This window comes from Apteryx rowi, unplaced genomic scaffold (genome assembly GCF_003343035.1).
Source record: "Apteryx rowi isolate R43461 unplaced genomic scaffold, aptRow1 scaffold_181, whole genome shotgun sequence".
NCBI classification, from domain to species: domain Eukaryota; kingdom Metazoa; phylum Chordata; class Aves; order Apterygiformes; family Apterygidae; genus Apteryx; species Apteryx rowi.
In genome coordinates, this window is record NW_020448097.1 from 1,582,671 (window position 1) to 1,597,459 (window position 14,789).

Here is a 14,789-nt window from a genome sequence, read left to right on the forward strand (position 1 = left end):
ATTGACTGATGACACTGAGAAAGCCAAGCTTTTTAGTATTTTTTTTACCTAGTTTGATTTTTAAAAGTTGGTTGTTATTAATATTAGGGAGAACAGTAGAATTTCAGACTTGACTACCAAAGGACCAAGTGGGAGATTATTTAGACAAATTAGCTGCTTCCTGATCAGCTGCGCTTGAGGAGCTGGCTGATGAAATCTCGTTTACTAGTGTTTATCTTTGAGAATTTGTAGTGGAGGGATATTAGAGGACAGAAAAGGACAAATAGTATTCTTGAAAAGGAGGGAAAGAAGGAGGTTGAAAATTATATACCAATCCATTTCAGTGCCCAGAAAAAATACTGAAGCATATATAAGCAAATTATCTGAAAGCACCTATAAGGCAACGAATAACAGCCAACATACCTTTGTGAAGAAGAAAAGATGTCAAAGAAATCTAATATTTCTTGCAACAAAGTAAGAGGAGTTGTCAGTGGATGAGAACTATTGGATGTCATGTATCTTGACTTTAGTAAGTTTTTTGACACAATATCATATGAAATTCTTTAAGCAAACATGAGAACCAGAATCTAGATTAAGATATTTAGGGATCTACTACCAGTGGCTCACTGTCAAAATGGAAGGGTGTTATATTCAGCAATGGTTCAGAGAACATATTTGCACAACTGCAGATGATACCAAACTGGGAGGCTGTAGTATGCTGGAGGATAGATGTAGGATTTAAAAGGATTTTCACAAACTAGAGATAGAATCTGAAAAAGCGAGGGTAATACTCAACAGGGATAAGTGCATGCTACTGAGCTGAGGCAGGAATGATCAGTTATACAAATAGGAAATGGGGAACTACTGGGTGTTCTGCAGAAAAAGATCTGCTATTATGTGCAAAAGCAAAAGATCTATAATTATGTAAATCACAATCTGAACACAAGGTGACAATGTTAGAGTGCTGCAGTGAAAAAGTCAAACCGCATACAGGGATATAGAAACAGAGGCATAGCTTCTTTGTGAAACATTTAGTCTGCTTTAGATGGCCCTAGAAAAGGTCAGCAGCAGTGGTCTGTCTGGCTTCAAGAAACATATAGACCATGAATAATGTAGAAAAGAACAATTAGAATGACCAGATATCTAGAAAATATGCCTTAGGAGGAAATTTAGAAAAAAAAAGAAAAAAAAAGGGAGTTTAGACTGACAGGGGGAAGGAGGAAGAACAGAGAATAGCATGCATAGATAGAAATACAAATATGTATCAGATACTTAAAAGACTGCTGTAAGGAGGAAGGTAACAATTTGCTCTCTGGGTCCTTAGTGGGTGGGTCAAGAAAGAATAAATGTGAAAAGCAGCAAGAAAGACTCAAAAATAAAAGCTGATGATAAGGATAGGGAAGAAGGTTGGCTGGGTGGTTGTGGAGCCTTCGACATTGGACTAAGAACAGTTAGACAGCCATCCGTCAGAAGTGGAACAGATAGACTCACCTTGGGGCAGGGGATGGACTGAGTGACCTTCCAATTCCCTGCCACCTCTATGATTCAATGAATGTAAGCTTTCTTTAAGGCCATTTAAAAGGATCTGCTTCTTCAGGGAAAGGATTTTATTGTTTCTGCAACAATGAACGTGCTATTAGCTTCCAAAAATAAATTGTTTCAATAACAAGTTTAAACTGCCTTCATAATTTCTGAGTCCTCCTTCATTCAAGCTGTCACAATATGATTGTCCTGTATAAGTAAGTATATTGTAGAGATATGAGAGGTTGCACAATTGTGCTATGTAGAGAGCACCATAATTTAGACATAAATAGATCTGACCTCTACTCTTATGTGAATTCAACAGAAAATGTAGATTTATATCTGAAAGCAAGGTAACATTTTGTTCTGACAAAGAAGCTTATCTTTTTCAGAGTAGAGAAATTATGTTGAGTGGGAATGTCTGAATAACAGCTTCGGAAGTCTTCCAGGGCCCAAAGTGCGACTTACTCTTTCAGTAACATTTTTTTCCTTTTTTTTTCTTTTCTGCCTGCTTGTAGGAAATGCCATCACCTCCTTCACAATTTTTAAACTGTGTAAATTAAGAACAGAAATAATTATAGATGACAAGTGTAAAGAACATTCACTGCAACTATAGTAAGTAACTAAATTCAAACGTTCTAAAATAGTTTCATTTAATGATAAGAACTTACAGTATATACATAATGTGCATAGATATGCATGCAGGAACTGATTGTATTGAAAGAAAAGGAGTTATGTTATTTTCATTTGCATGGCTGCAAACCTGAAAATAGCTTTTCTGATGTACACAAAGCTCTCAGAAGTTGAACCAGAATCTTGGCCACACTAGTTGTAAAAATATTACTGTATTAGTTAGAAGTTGATTGATAGGGGGAAAAGCATAGAGGAACTGATTTCAGATAAGTTAGACCTGAGCTATAAGTAATCTTTTGCCATTGGAAGGATAGTAATTAAAATTTCCCCAGGAAGGGGAAATGAATTTACATTCTTTGTTTTTGTACTTACATAGGCTGCTTTCTTCCCGCACGATATCAAGCAAAAAGAAAAGATGCTTACTTGAAAAATGTCAGGGGCAAAAACCTGTGATAGATTTGTAGTACCAAAATAGAGGATAAAATTTGATGTGATAAGGAGGCTCTTTTTACTGACAGCTATTAAGTTCTCTGCAGCTTCAGGCTGATTCAGGTAAATAACATGCAGGGCTAGGCAGAAATTTGTTTTTTCTTCCCTAAGAATTTTCCCTTTTTCAGATATTTTCTCCATCCTTATTCAGGCTAAAAAATCAAAATCTTGAGCATATTCATAAACTGACCAAATCACACTATGTTTCAGCAGAAGGAAATATTTTGTTTCAGTTTTTCAAAATATCCCATTTTGACCCTTTCTTTCTCTAATGTTTTCACATAAAGAACCTTACATTTGAATTGAAAATTTGTGAATCAAACGCTTTCAGAACTTCTGATTTAAAATATCCTATTTTGAGAATTAAAATCTTTCCTAACCTTTTTTTTTTGTGTTTGTATCTAAGAACTGCAGCAAAATCAACCCTTGACTGCAGACAATTTCAGTGAAGCAGCACTATATGTGTAAATGAGGTAGGAAGCATTCCTACTAGTATAATACACATGAATAAAATGAGAGAAACCATTGTATGGAATGGATATAAGCATGGACTTTGAAAAAAAGCAGTACACCAACCAACAAAACCTTTACTTCTGTCTGATAATAATCCAGATCAGTGAATTGTATCAGGGGGCCAAATGTAAAAGTTATAATTCACATCCAAGATACTAATTCTTACACGCCAACAAATATTATAGCAATGCAGCTGACCCAAATTCTGATTTCATTTTCAATAGTTAATATTTATGATTATTAAATTTCATTTAGTTCAGATGCTCTTCATAACAGTAGGGAATGTGAAGCAACTTACCACTTTTTTCTCTTAATGCAGTTGGTTTCCCTATGTGTACCGGTAAGAATTTCTTCAGTGGGTACTGCAAGCTTCATGCAAACACAACAGTTAATTTTCTGAATATGAATGCTATTTAAGCTATTTAGTTATCACAAAGGCAGCTATCCTAACTCCAGGTTTACATTTAACAAGTGAGCAAAGTCTTACTATTTCTTAGTAGTTCTCCTTTGGCTATTGTTAAAAAGTAAAAATGAAGTTAAAGTAAAATAGAGCACCCCCTTCCCTAAGAAATAAAGCAAACAAGATGTGCTAATAATCCCTGACTTTGAAATCAGTGCTTTCTCCTAACACTGCCAAGTTTCTTGTTCAGACCAGTCCCTGCCACTGGGGCTTATCCAGCTGGCCAGGGGGATTTGCTGCCTAACACCCATGCTTCCAGCTACCCGTGACTTTCATTCTCTGTCCCACGGTGGGCATGTCTGAGAAGAAAAGTTCAAATCACCTGTGTGGTTTAACAAAAAATACAAATTCAGCTCTTCCGACTGGGGAAAGACTTTGAGAAAATGAATAATTTTTAGCCAATGCGATGTTGTAGCCTGTGAGCCGCACAATCCACAATCCAAGCTTCTGAATGCAATATTTTTTCTGTTATGGCACAGAGCTGAGAACTTCTGCTGTGGGATTTGCCATTTGCTATAGATAGGTCCCTGACATTTTCTTTTGTCTCCTTGCCCTGCTGGCACCGGATGACAACTTCCCGTGGCTCCTCAGCTTTCCTCGCAGAAGGGAGTGAATTGGATAATGTGCATGGCTCATGGACTGTCCCACAGGGCTAGTCAGAAGAGGGTTAAGAAGCCCAAGTGGGAGTCCAGCTGGCGATCAGGGAGTGGGAAAGAAGTGTAAGTTAGCCGTCTGGGCTGCCTCTAGGGCAGCACAGCAGCCGTGACCTGGGAGAGCCAGGAAAAAGAGCTGTTAAAGTTGGCTACAAGATCACTAATTCATCATCAAAAGCATCAGGCCTCTAAATTACTACTGTATGAGTCCTGCTTATACTGTACCAGTTATAATAAGGTGAAAATACCCTGGATGAAATGCAGATGATACAAAATGGAATTAATTGGTGATGGGCTAAGTGCTAAATAAATGTGTTCCATAAGAGTGAACGCAAAATTCTGCTTTAAAGTGAGGCATATCAGGCGCTTTGAGCTGGGTTGCTGCATGTTTCAATTAGTACACCAAGACTAAAAGAAGATTTCACTGATAGTAATAGCATTGAAGCACTCTTGAAAGTTTAGTTTAAAATTGTGCATTGTTTGGTATGATGTGACAGACCATATCACTCTGAGAGGCCATTGCAGGCATGAATAATATGACAAATGCCATTCTTCATGTGAACAGCACTTATTTCCATTTCAGTGAAATGAAACCCGAGATGTTAAAGTGGTTAATCCTGTTTAGTGCTACTGTCAGGTTAGAGATCTGTCAGCATTGTATTTTAAAATGATGACAGAGACAGTTTGTTTGCAGCACTCTGCTTGCAAGCTCACAAATGTGACTTCTGTTTACTTAAGAGACTATTCTTTTAAAAAATTACATTATAGTTGGAATATATAATGTTTCATTTATTCAACTTTTCATTTAATCATTTATTTAGTTATTTAGTTATAATTCAGTTTATTCGACTTTATTAGGAATAGAAGCGTCTGCCCACTAGGACGTTCCAGTGGCCACCTGCGGAATGACTTGGGCACTGGCTGCCTGCAGTACCCCAGCAGCGGTCGCATCCGGTCAGCCTGCAAGAGGCAGCAATTCTCTGCTTTTTGGCGACTGAGCCCAACAGACTGCTGAAGGCCCAAGGGAGTAGCCCATGTTTGCTGGCAGAAAGGCCTGCTGGTGTCCAGTGTGAAAGGAAAGCGAAAGGGCAATGGGAGGGGGAAAGGGTTTAGGACAAGGGACTGGCAGGGCAAGTGGAGAAGCAGCAGCTGACGGCACCTCTTTCTCTCCCTGTAAGGCAAGACTGATCATCTATCACCCTTCCCTATTCTCCTTTAGGGTTATGCTTTATGTGTGCAGAGATGAGACTGAACAAGGAAGGCAAAGGGAGCTGTGGAGCAGAAGAGGAGGAGTGCCAAATGTAGCCTTCTTATTAATTTGTAAGGATTTTCTTTTCCCTAAGGCAACTGTTTGAATTAATAATAAACAGATGACCCAAAATCAGTAATACATAAAGGTAATGGGATTTCCTTTTTTTCTCTGTGTCAAAATACTAGTATTAAAAACTTGAAACAAATATTTATTGTTTAGTTGTTTTTAGAACATAAATGAATTTACTGCAATTGAAGAATTTCTTACAAAAATAGAAAAATACTGTGTTTTTCCTTTCTCATACACATACCAACTTGCCTTCAATTTCCTTTAAAAATAATCACAGGTGAAAAAGAGAGGGTTTAGTTGAACAAAAGGAGGTATTTCCACTATTTTAACTAGCTTTAACAAGAAGTCTTCCTTGTGTTACCTAAAACATTTAAAAACACAGATAATGTAAATGTTCTGTGTTAAAGACATGAGAATATGAGTCAAAGCTTAGTTGTGAAGGAGGGTAAAAACAGCAGGAAGATGTTGAAATTGGCCTATCCCATTTCTACAGATGAAGATTGAGGAATCAAACGAAGAGGTGTTGAAATGGCAGGATAAGGTGAAGGACAAGTCCTCAGGGTTAAATTATATGTTCACAGAGTTCTGAAAGAAATAATGGAGGCACTAAAATAATATGCATTCAGGCAAGCTAGAAATAAAGAGATACGTCTTAGGAACTTCCTGAGAAAAAGTTTCTCTGCCTAAAATTTTTTTTTCAAGCATTTGCCAGTGGTATCAAAGGCAAATCCAGCTTCACTTTGGAGGTGTCTACAGGAAAGAATCATTATCAAAAAAAGGTCCGTAAACAACATCAGAAGTAACACTGACATTATACTTGCACTATATAAATCAAAGGTATATTTCATGTTGTACTTAGTTTTATTCTCGCCTGTCTAAAAACAGTGGAAATGAAATTATTTCAAAGACAGATGATGAAAGCAAATAGAAATTCTCTAGAGACTTTTTACAAGGAGAGACCATACACATGGGACTGTCTAATATAGGGATGAATATATGATGAATGAAATAAAAAAATGAAAAATTCAGTGAATATAAACTCATGTTGACTTTTATTCCAAACACAAGAACATACACTGAACTTGAATATCAGGAAATTTAAAGAGTTAATATAGCACAGTTAATCCATAAAACCCCTTACGACGATATAACATTGCTATGAAGAGTTAAGAGGATATCACAAAGGAACAGACCTGTAGGGGTTAAAAAAGGCCTCTCCAACATATTACAATGACAATTATAATAGAGATAATCTTAAGTATGGAGCAACCCTTCAGAGTTTTCATTTAAAACCAACTTCATAAGGGTAAAAAAATTATTTTTTTGCCTGTAACAATTCCTTGTACTTTTTTTGCAATCATTTGAAAGTTATCATTGTCAAAGAAAAGATATGGGACTACCTGAACCTCTGGTCTTATAAAGTACAGAAATTCCATTTGATACTAAAGATGAAAAATGGTCATCCTAAAGATGAAAAGCTGTCATGATCAAAATACCAGCTGAACAGGAGGCAGGGAGGGAGGGTCATATTTCTAATGGAAACACCAGGTAAGTAAAGAAAATGAGTTGCATAAGAAATAAGATATCAAAGTTCTGAATTCTCAGAACTTAAGTGTTCTTCTTCCTAGGAGTTATTTTTTGTGTGAGTTCTTACACACTTGGCATTAATAGTTTCTTCTTTATTCTTTCACTATATCTTTATTCTTGCACAATGTCTTTGTTCTTGTTCAGTTGCTTGTGAAGTTATCCTTAAAATAGTGAAAGCCTTCGTTAATGAAAAAATTATCTTGCAATGAAAGTAAAGGGGGATATGAACATAGAGGCTGAGCCAAAGACTCAACTTTCAGATGAAGCGCACTGTATTTGCACCAGATTGTTGGTGTCCAGAAGCTGGTGTTTCCATCTCAAGAGGAGTGTTTCCTTACGTGCAGTAAGGATCCTGAACTCCTCCACAGAGTTACGTGGTTGGGGTGGAGAATTCTTCATGACAGGATACCACTGCTGCCTGGCACAGCACCAATGCTATATTGTGTTTTTTATATTATATATAGAGAGATAGATATATATATACAGTATAATATATAATATTTTATATGCATACAATATAAAATTGGACGGTTTCCTCTGTTGGGGGAGTCTATGTAGAAAGCTGGGAGAGAGATTAGGATTGGAAATGGCTGGAAGATAAAACGGAAACTGAGAAATGCTGGAAAAAGTATCTGGTATGAGTATAACCCCTGACAGGTGTAAGCCTAACGGGAAAGCAGATGTGATAAGGTTCTGCAGTGCTAAATGTGTGCTCCATTTCTGGTGGAGTTTGCTGCGTACAGTCCTTTGGAAGCTGCTAGCAGCTCTTGCCTGTTAAGGCAACCTCTATGAGCTGTATTAATGATCAGGGTGAGCTTCTAAACTGAAATTACCTACTGGTCAGTACTCTGCTATCTGCTGGCTCTGGCTGGGATTTGGGCCCACTGATCCACCATGTCTGTGTGTATATGAGGAGTTTTTCCTATTATCTATTTAAAGGATCCCAACCTCTTAAAAAGAATGTGAAGTATTAGCCCTGTAGCAGGAAACTGGTCAAAAATGTTTTGGTCTCATCAGTCATGCCAGCCGTCTGCTTGAAACTGTCTTAGCTGGAGCCGAGCATGTCTGAACACAGTTCAGACATTTTTGTGCTAGGAATTGTTTAGTCCAGTCAAAAAGCAGTGCATTGAAGGGGTTCCAGTTAAATGAAGTGGAAGGTGTGATCCTATACCTGATACAGGTCTTTTCCTAACTCTATGGAGCACATGGAGTTAATTTCTGAAAGGCTTTTTCTTAGGTAAAGATGCCAGTAGCTAAGGAAAGAAACATGATTTACCTTCAAATAGTTCAGCTGACCTTACACATTTATCACTTTACAGGATTTCATTTTTCCATGGAGCCTATTATTTCAACACCATTACCTCCACTTTCAGCAAAGACAATTACAGGGCATTTATTTATATATCAGAGACACATTGCTTAGATTTTTGCATTCTTTTCACCTGAAATGGTTCTGCCACAAAACAATTGTTTGTCTCAAGCAAATATTTTTTCTCTCAAAGTTGTACTTAGAAGCACTCAAATGTCTTTTTATTTGCACAGGACAAAGACCTTTTTAACTAACAGTGACAAGGAAAGAACAAGTTCTAGTAATACACTGACAGGACATGGATTACCTAGATAATGTCATGCCATTGCATAGACAGACTTTGTTTGAGTATCTTTCTTTCTCTCTTCATCAGGCTAAAAAATATCTTTCTACAAGACCGCTCATGTAAACACATAGCAAATTACTCATGTCCTTCTTACAAATGCTTTGTCATAATGAGAAGCTTCATTATTTTGGCTTTTCAAAAGATTTCACAGAACTACTTCCTCCTCCCATCCCCAACCCCCAGCCCTCTGGTAAGCAGTGAATTTGTATGGTGACCCAGATCATTTGAAGATAAATATAAACTTTTTTTTTTTTTACATTTAGAAACTGGCATATTTCAACATGTGGAATGGGGCCTTCTATGCCCCTGATCTGAGTTGATGGAGAACCATTCCAGCTAATGGCCCTGTTGCTGTCCTCATGCCATCTGCCACTCTTTTAGCCATAGGTCAGCTAGACATGGTGATGCTCCAGTCAGACACACCACAGCAGCAGGTGAGTTATAGTACCCTTTTAATTCATAAAGCTGGGTTAAAAGCTGTCCCTTAAATACATGTATAGAATTCAGCACATAATGGAAGTATACCAGGAGATTAACCCATAGAAATCATGTGGCCTGTGATCAATTTTTGGTCCTCATAGACCTGAGACAACATTTTGGGGTGTTTCAGGCTTCCAGCTGAAAAGAGCCTGACATAGAATTTCATATAGCTGTGGTTTATGCGGTTGATTTTTCTCCTCTGATACAATGCAGATAACTATAAGCAGGGGTGTTGAAGAGAGCTGTAGCACCCAAGTATTGCTTTTGAGGTCATGCAGTGGGAAACTAATAATGCCACCGCACTGTCCCCATCCATATATCACTACTATATCCAGTCCTGATCACAAGAAACTCCTTTTGAAAACAAAAGAAATTCACTGAGAAAGTTTTCCCTATTGAAGGCACTGTAAGCTCAGGTTATTTTAACGTATAATGTCAGAAACCTTTATTTTCAATATTTCTTGAGGTGAACTGTATAATAAAACATGCTTTGCAAAAAAGGTGCCCTAGCATTCTTAGTTGAGCCAAGTTTAATATATCAACATCCCCAGATCCCCTGCATCATTTGGAGAAATGACTACTGCATAGAGATGAGACAAAGGAAGTGACAGTGTCTCTCTTCTTTTAGTTATAATTAAATTCATATACTGTCCCTTAATGAAATCAAAGCCACTTTTATGCACATTGTCAGTGCTTCAGTACCTGAAGGAAACAATGATCTAGAGAAAATATACTAGAAGTACGTAAAACTGCCTTACTCCAAAAAACTGAAGCAATGATACAGGAAGTGGGAAGGTAAATACTTAACCTTAAGATGAGACTACAAGCTTTTGTGCAATGGTGTCTGTTCTAGTAGAAGGAAGAGGCAGCAGACTGAAGAGCATCAAAAGGAACTACTGTTCTCACTGTGTGACTTCAGAAAGCCATTGCTCTAGCCTAGCACACCTTAAAAGAAACTGAAGGTAAACTACGTTTGCATTGAAAATCAGACACTGCATTGGATCAGAAATTTCTAAGATGCATATATTCCAGCAAAGACACATTCACAAGGAGAATAGGATCCAGCCCAAGCGAATTTTCTCTCTTTCTTGAATTAGTGCTGTGGTAATGTGGCTTCAAATAACATTAAATCTGAACAACACTCCTCTGAAGAACGCCCATATAATTTCAGCCCTGACACACGTGATGTTACAGGTCCTGATGACCCCACACTCTCCTTTCAGTCTAAATATCAGCAAACTCTTAAGAAAGATAGATTTCTACATGCATTTTTCCCTTTAGCTGCATTTGAAATTTATGCGCCAGTGTAGTTTTCCATATATATCAACACTTTTATAATTACCAAGACATTTCATGGTTTCCTTAGCTATTCTATGTAGAATGATGTGCTGCAGTAATTCTTAGGGTTGGCAAATTATTATATTGTCCCTTAAACCACATGGCTAGCCAGTATTTGGAGCTTTATGGGTCACTTCCACTATAAAGAAAACTAATTATATTAGTCATTAATTACATGAATGTTACTTTGGTGCCATCTTTGGTGCAATTTACAGAGAATCCTTACACAGCCTGTTTCCCTGAACGCAGCAGGAGGCATAGCAGGAAAATAGTCTCCCCCACAACTCCAAGCCCTGCCTTTCCAGTACACAATCTGATAAAGCTTCTTGGCTCTATCACATACCAGCGTTTGGTTCACTGTATCCTATTTCTACATGAGCTTTTTGGCTACCATCACCACTGTTCTGGCAAAAGACTGTACCTTACATTTGGCTCTGTTCTTCAGTGGTGGTTCCATTTCTGGAGCTATTGTTAAACAGATGGGCTTCTTTCAACTCCAAGTATCATATCCAGCGTATTCAAAGAAATCTGCAAACTCTAGACAAAGATACACTTGTTCCGAGCTACCTAATGTCCCATATAATCCAGAATTCTTAACAATGACTTAAAATCCAGCATGATGCAGAGTGAGTGGGACATTTACTACTACAGGGTCTATTAACTTCTGTCTGTTCAGCACTGCCTCTGACTGTGCACTCAACTCCTGCTCAGGGTTTGAGCCTAACACACGGCTTATGCTAAGGCCTGATGTAAGCTGGGAGCAGCACCGTTCGGCTAAAGCGAGAGCAACACGTACGCTGGACACTCAGAGACAAAAAGAATGAGGTCTGCTATCCTTGCGGTTTTATAAGGAACTGTTTGTTAACACCTGGTAAGTCCGAAACTCTTTAGAATTAAGTAAATCCTTGCCCAGTACCTGAAACAACCAATAGGAATGGTCTAGACCAAACGTCCAAGCTAGAAGGTACAAATACGTCAGTTCCCCCAAGCAGCCTTTGGAACAGATCTGCCAGCCGCCGGACTGCTGAGGCTCTTGTGCTTCCCAGTGCAATGCAGGGGGCACCCACATCATGATGGAGGAGGAAGGATGAGCACTCTCACCATACGTTAGGAAACTATTTTGCTCATAAGCATGCAATAGTAACAAATTATCAAATTAATGAATCCATGAACTAGTGAATTAACTAGAGAATTAACAGTTTAGGCTAGTCTAGAGAGAAGGGATTAACCCCTTGTTTGCTTTCATGTTTTTTTTTTCCTAATGAGCTCATAAAAATAAATTTTGTTTCACACAGTACCCTATCCTGGAAATTTGAGAGATCTCAATGAACCATGACAACCAGCTGCACACTTTCTTCCCTCCATTCACACACCAATATAAATATTATGGAATAAACATGCTTAATATTTTAGTATATACTTATTTGGCTACTTCAGTTCTCACAGGGGTCAATGATCAGAAAATATTTAAAAAATGAACTCAAACATTTTTGTCAGACAATCTTTCTTTAAAGGCTTGGAATATTTTTCCACATCACTGCAAAATCCCACTGGAATACAAGAAGCTAATGTGAAATGAATGTTCCATTTAAGCTGCAGTTACAATTATTAGAAGTAAAGCATGAAAGAGAGCTTCAGAAACATCAATCAGTATAAGATATTGAAGTCAAGTAGCAAGAAATCTTTCTGTTACAATGTCAGGAAAAAATGGCAGGGTTTTGAAATAGACATAAAATGAAAATTTCTCCACGTTGGCTGTGCTGAATAAAACAGAAAGCTCTAGAATTGTAATAACAACAATGGCACTAATACCAGTAGGAGCTTAAGGTGCCGCAGAGGAATCAACAAAGATATATCCTTATCTAGAAACATTCCAATCTCATCAGAGTTACCAGGAGCAAAAATCATAACTCAAACAATCGTAGTTCAACTGTGACAGTAATTTTTAATATTTTAGGTAAAGAGAAATAGTTGGGCAAATCAAACAAGCCACATTTCAGAGGTCAGTTCCAAGTAATAGAGTTACCATGGCAGAAATTTCACTGACCCCTGCCTTCAGGCACAGGAGCAAAACCTCAAAATGCAAGGCAATGTATAGTGCAGAATTCTGTTGACTGGATGCTCAAGAAGGGGGTTTCAAATATGACTTCGGCCCAACCTTTCAGAGCTGTTTACACTAAGACAGACTGAAGCTGGAGCGTCCACTAAATGGGCATGCGATATAAGGAATCAGGCTGATTATGTTAGCAAGGATGCTACAGCATTTTCAACATGTTGTACTCAGTGAATCAGTGAAACAGTGGAAAATCCAGGAATATGCATATGATGCTGGCATGAGGTAAGCATGAGATAAATAAGGTGCTATCTATGCAAACTGCATCGCTAAAAGCTTCATCTGACACATGGCTTTCCATGAGAAGGGCACAACCAAAAGTGACTCTAAGATTTTTGACCTGGCATTTGACATGACTCCATCTGAAGAAAAACAAAGAGAGAGTAGTCTTGTAAAAAAAAGTCCTGATCCAACAACACTTCTGTTTTCCTGCAGTCAAGGACATGATGGCTCAGATACATTCAGCTACCAGCATCACTCTGGCATTCCTCCCAGATCTTTCAGGGTCTGCTCGGCAGAAAATATGTAACTGAATATTTTTAGTGTACTGAACATCTCTTATCCCATGCTTCACAGCCATCTCCTTGGAAGCTCCGCTTAAACTTAAGGTGTGTGACCTTCAGCAAACTCCATGTTTCAGGTTCCTCGGAGACAACAAGGAATCACCAACAGTCTCTAGGGCTATTGCTTCACTCTATAGGCTAAGTTAAGTGATAGAAAGCATGAATCATGCAGTGTGTGGGTGAGAGGAGGAAGGGCACGCATATGTCAGACCAGAGCCAGCAACACTTATCACTTGTCATTGATAATCAGTTCTAGAGAGGATTAGGATCAATACAGAGCACTACCAAAAATGACACCCTCCCCCCACCCTTGAAATCACAGCTTATTATTACCAATATCAAAATCAATTGCAAAGTCTGTCATACCCAAAAGAAGTTACTGATCTTAATCCAACACACATACAGTCCTTGGGACCTGCATGACCTTGGTTCTGCAGCAATGCCAAAACTGAGCTTGAAATATACCCCAACCCTAGCTGAGGTCAGGTGCCTCAGGCAACGAGGAGCCAGCCCTTCCCCAGTCCCTTGCCTGCAAATGAACATGTGGAGAGGGAGTGGTAACTGGTGAGTACCCTGGACTCAAGGTCATTAGATTTTCCAGATGATGTGGCACTCTCCCTTCCCTGAGCAAAGCATGGAAGTGGACACCAGCTTTGGCACTACTGCCTTGTCTTGCTGACACAGTGATAACAGGCAGGGGTTGGAATTGCAAGGGATCTCCTTGCAAATCCAGAATATCCAAAACATCTTCATCAGAGACCAAATGAAACCCAGGGCAAGGAATAGGTCTGTTGGGACTTTACCTCTCCTAATAATGATGTAAATTAGTCCATGCTAAGCTCCATGCTGTGGTGCCCTCACCTCTGCTGCCTCCTGCACTAACTTATTTAAAGCCAGTTCAGGTATATGAATATCACACCGCAGTCAGCTATTGTTTTAAAAGCTTTTATTGTACTTTAAAAGTAGTCAGTCACTTTGGTAGTCCTATCATTGTTTCGTCAATGCAAGTCTTTGACTTCATGCAAGACTGACTTCAACAGATTTTGGCAGAAGCACTGACTGAATATCCCCCATCACGGACTTAGAATTATGTGGCATGTAAGCAATTAAAGATCAAATGCTCTTTCTTTTCATTCTCTTTCCCCTTGTTTTAAATGTCTCAGTCCATTGAAATTGCATGGAAAATTTCAAGCTGGAGTGAGTTCCCAGAATGTATCAAGAGCAGTCAGGTAGCTAAGAGCCAGAATTTAAGTTTTGGGAAGAAAAGCTCTTAGAATTCTATTACTTTTAACACAAGTAATAGAAAATGAACTTAGGAGAGCTGTTACTTGAATATGTCACCACGGTTTTTGCAACCTGAGCCTTCAAGCATTCTTAGGTTTGCTCACAGTGACTGGAATGTGTAAGTGATCTCTAAAGAAGAGGGCTTAATCTAGTTTCATTAACCCCCATAAAAAGAAAAATAAACAGAATAAATAAGGGGA

At 38.4% G+C, this 14,789-nt stretch overlaps 1 long non-coding RNA gene across 1 annotated transcript; it reads left to right on the forward strand.

Annotated features, from left to right (window-relative positions):
• The first annotated feature begins 2,039 nt into the window (after positions 1-2,039).
• Positions 2,040-5,632, forward strand: LOC112963979. Its single transcript, XR_003252800.1, has 2 exons — positions 2,040-2,115; positions 5,468-5,632. It is a non-coding gene; the product is annotated as an uncharacterized LOC112963979 (long non-coding RNA).
• Positions 5,633-14,789: the final 9,157 nt, after the last annotated feature.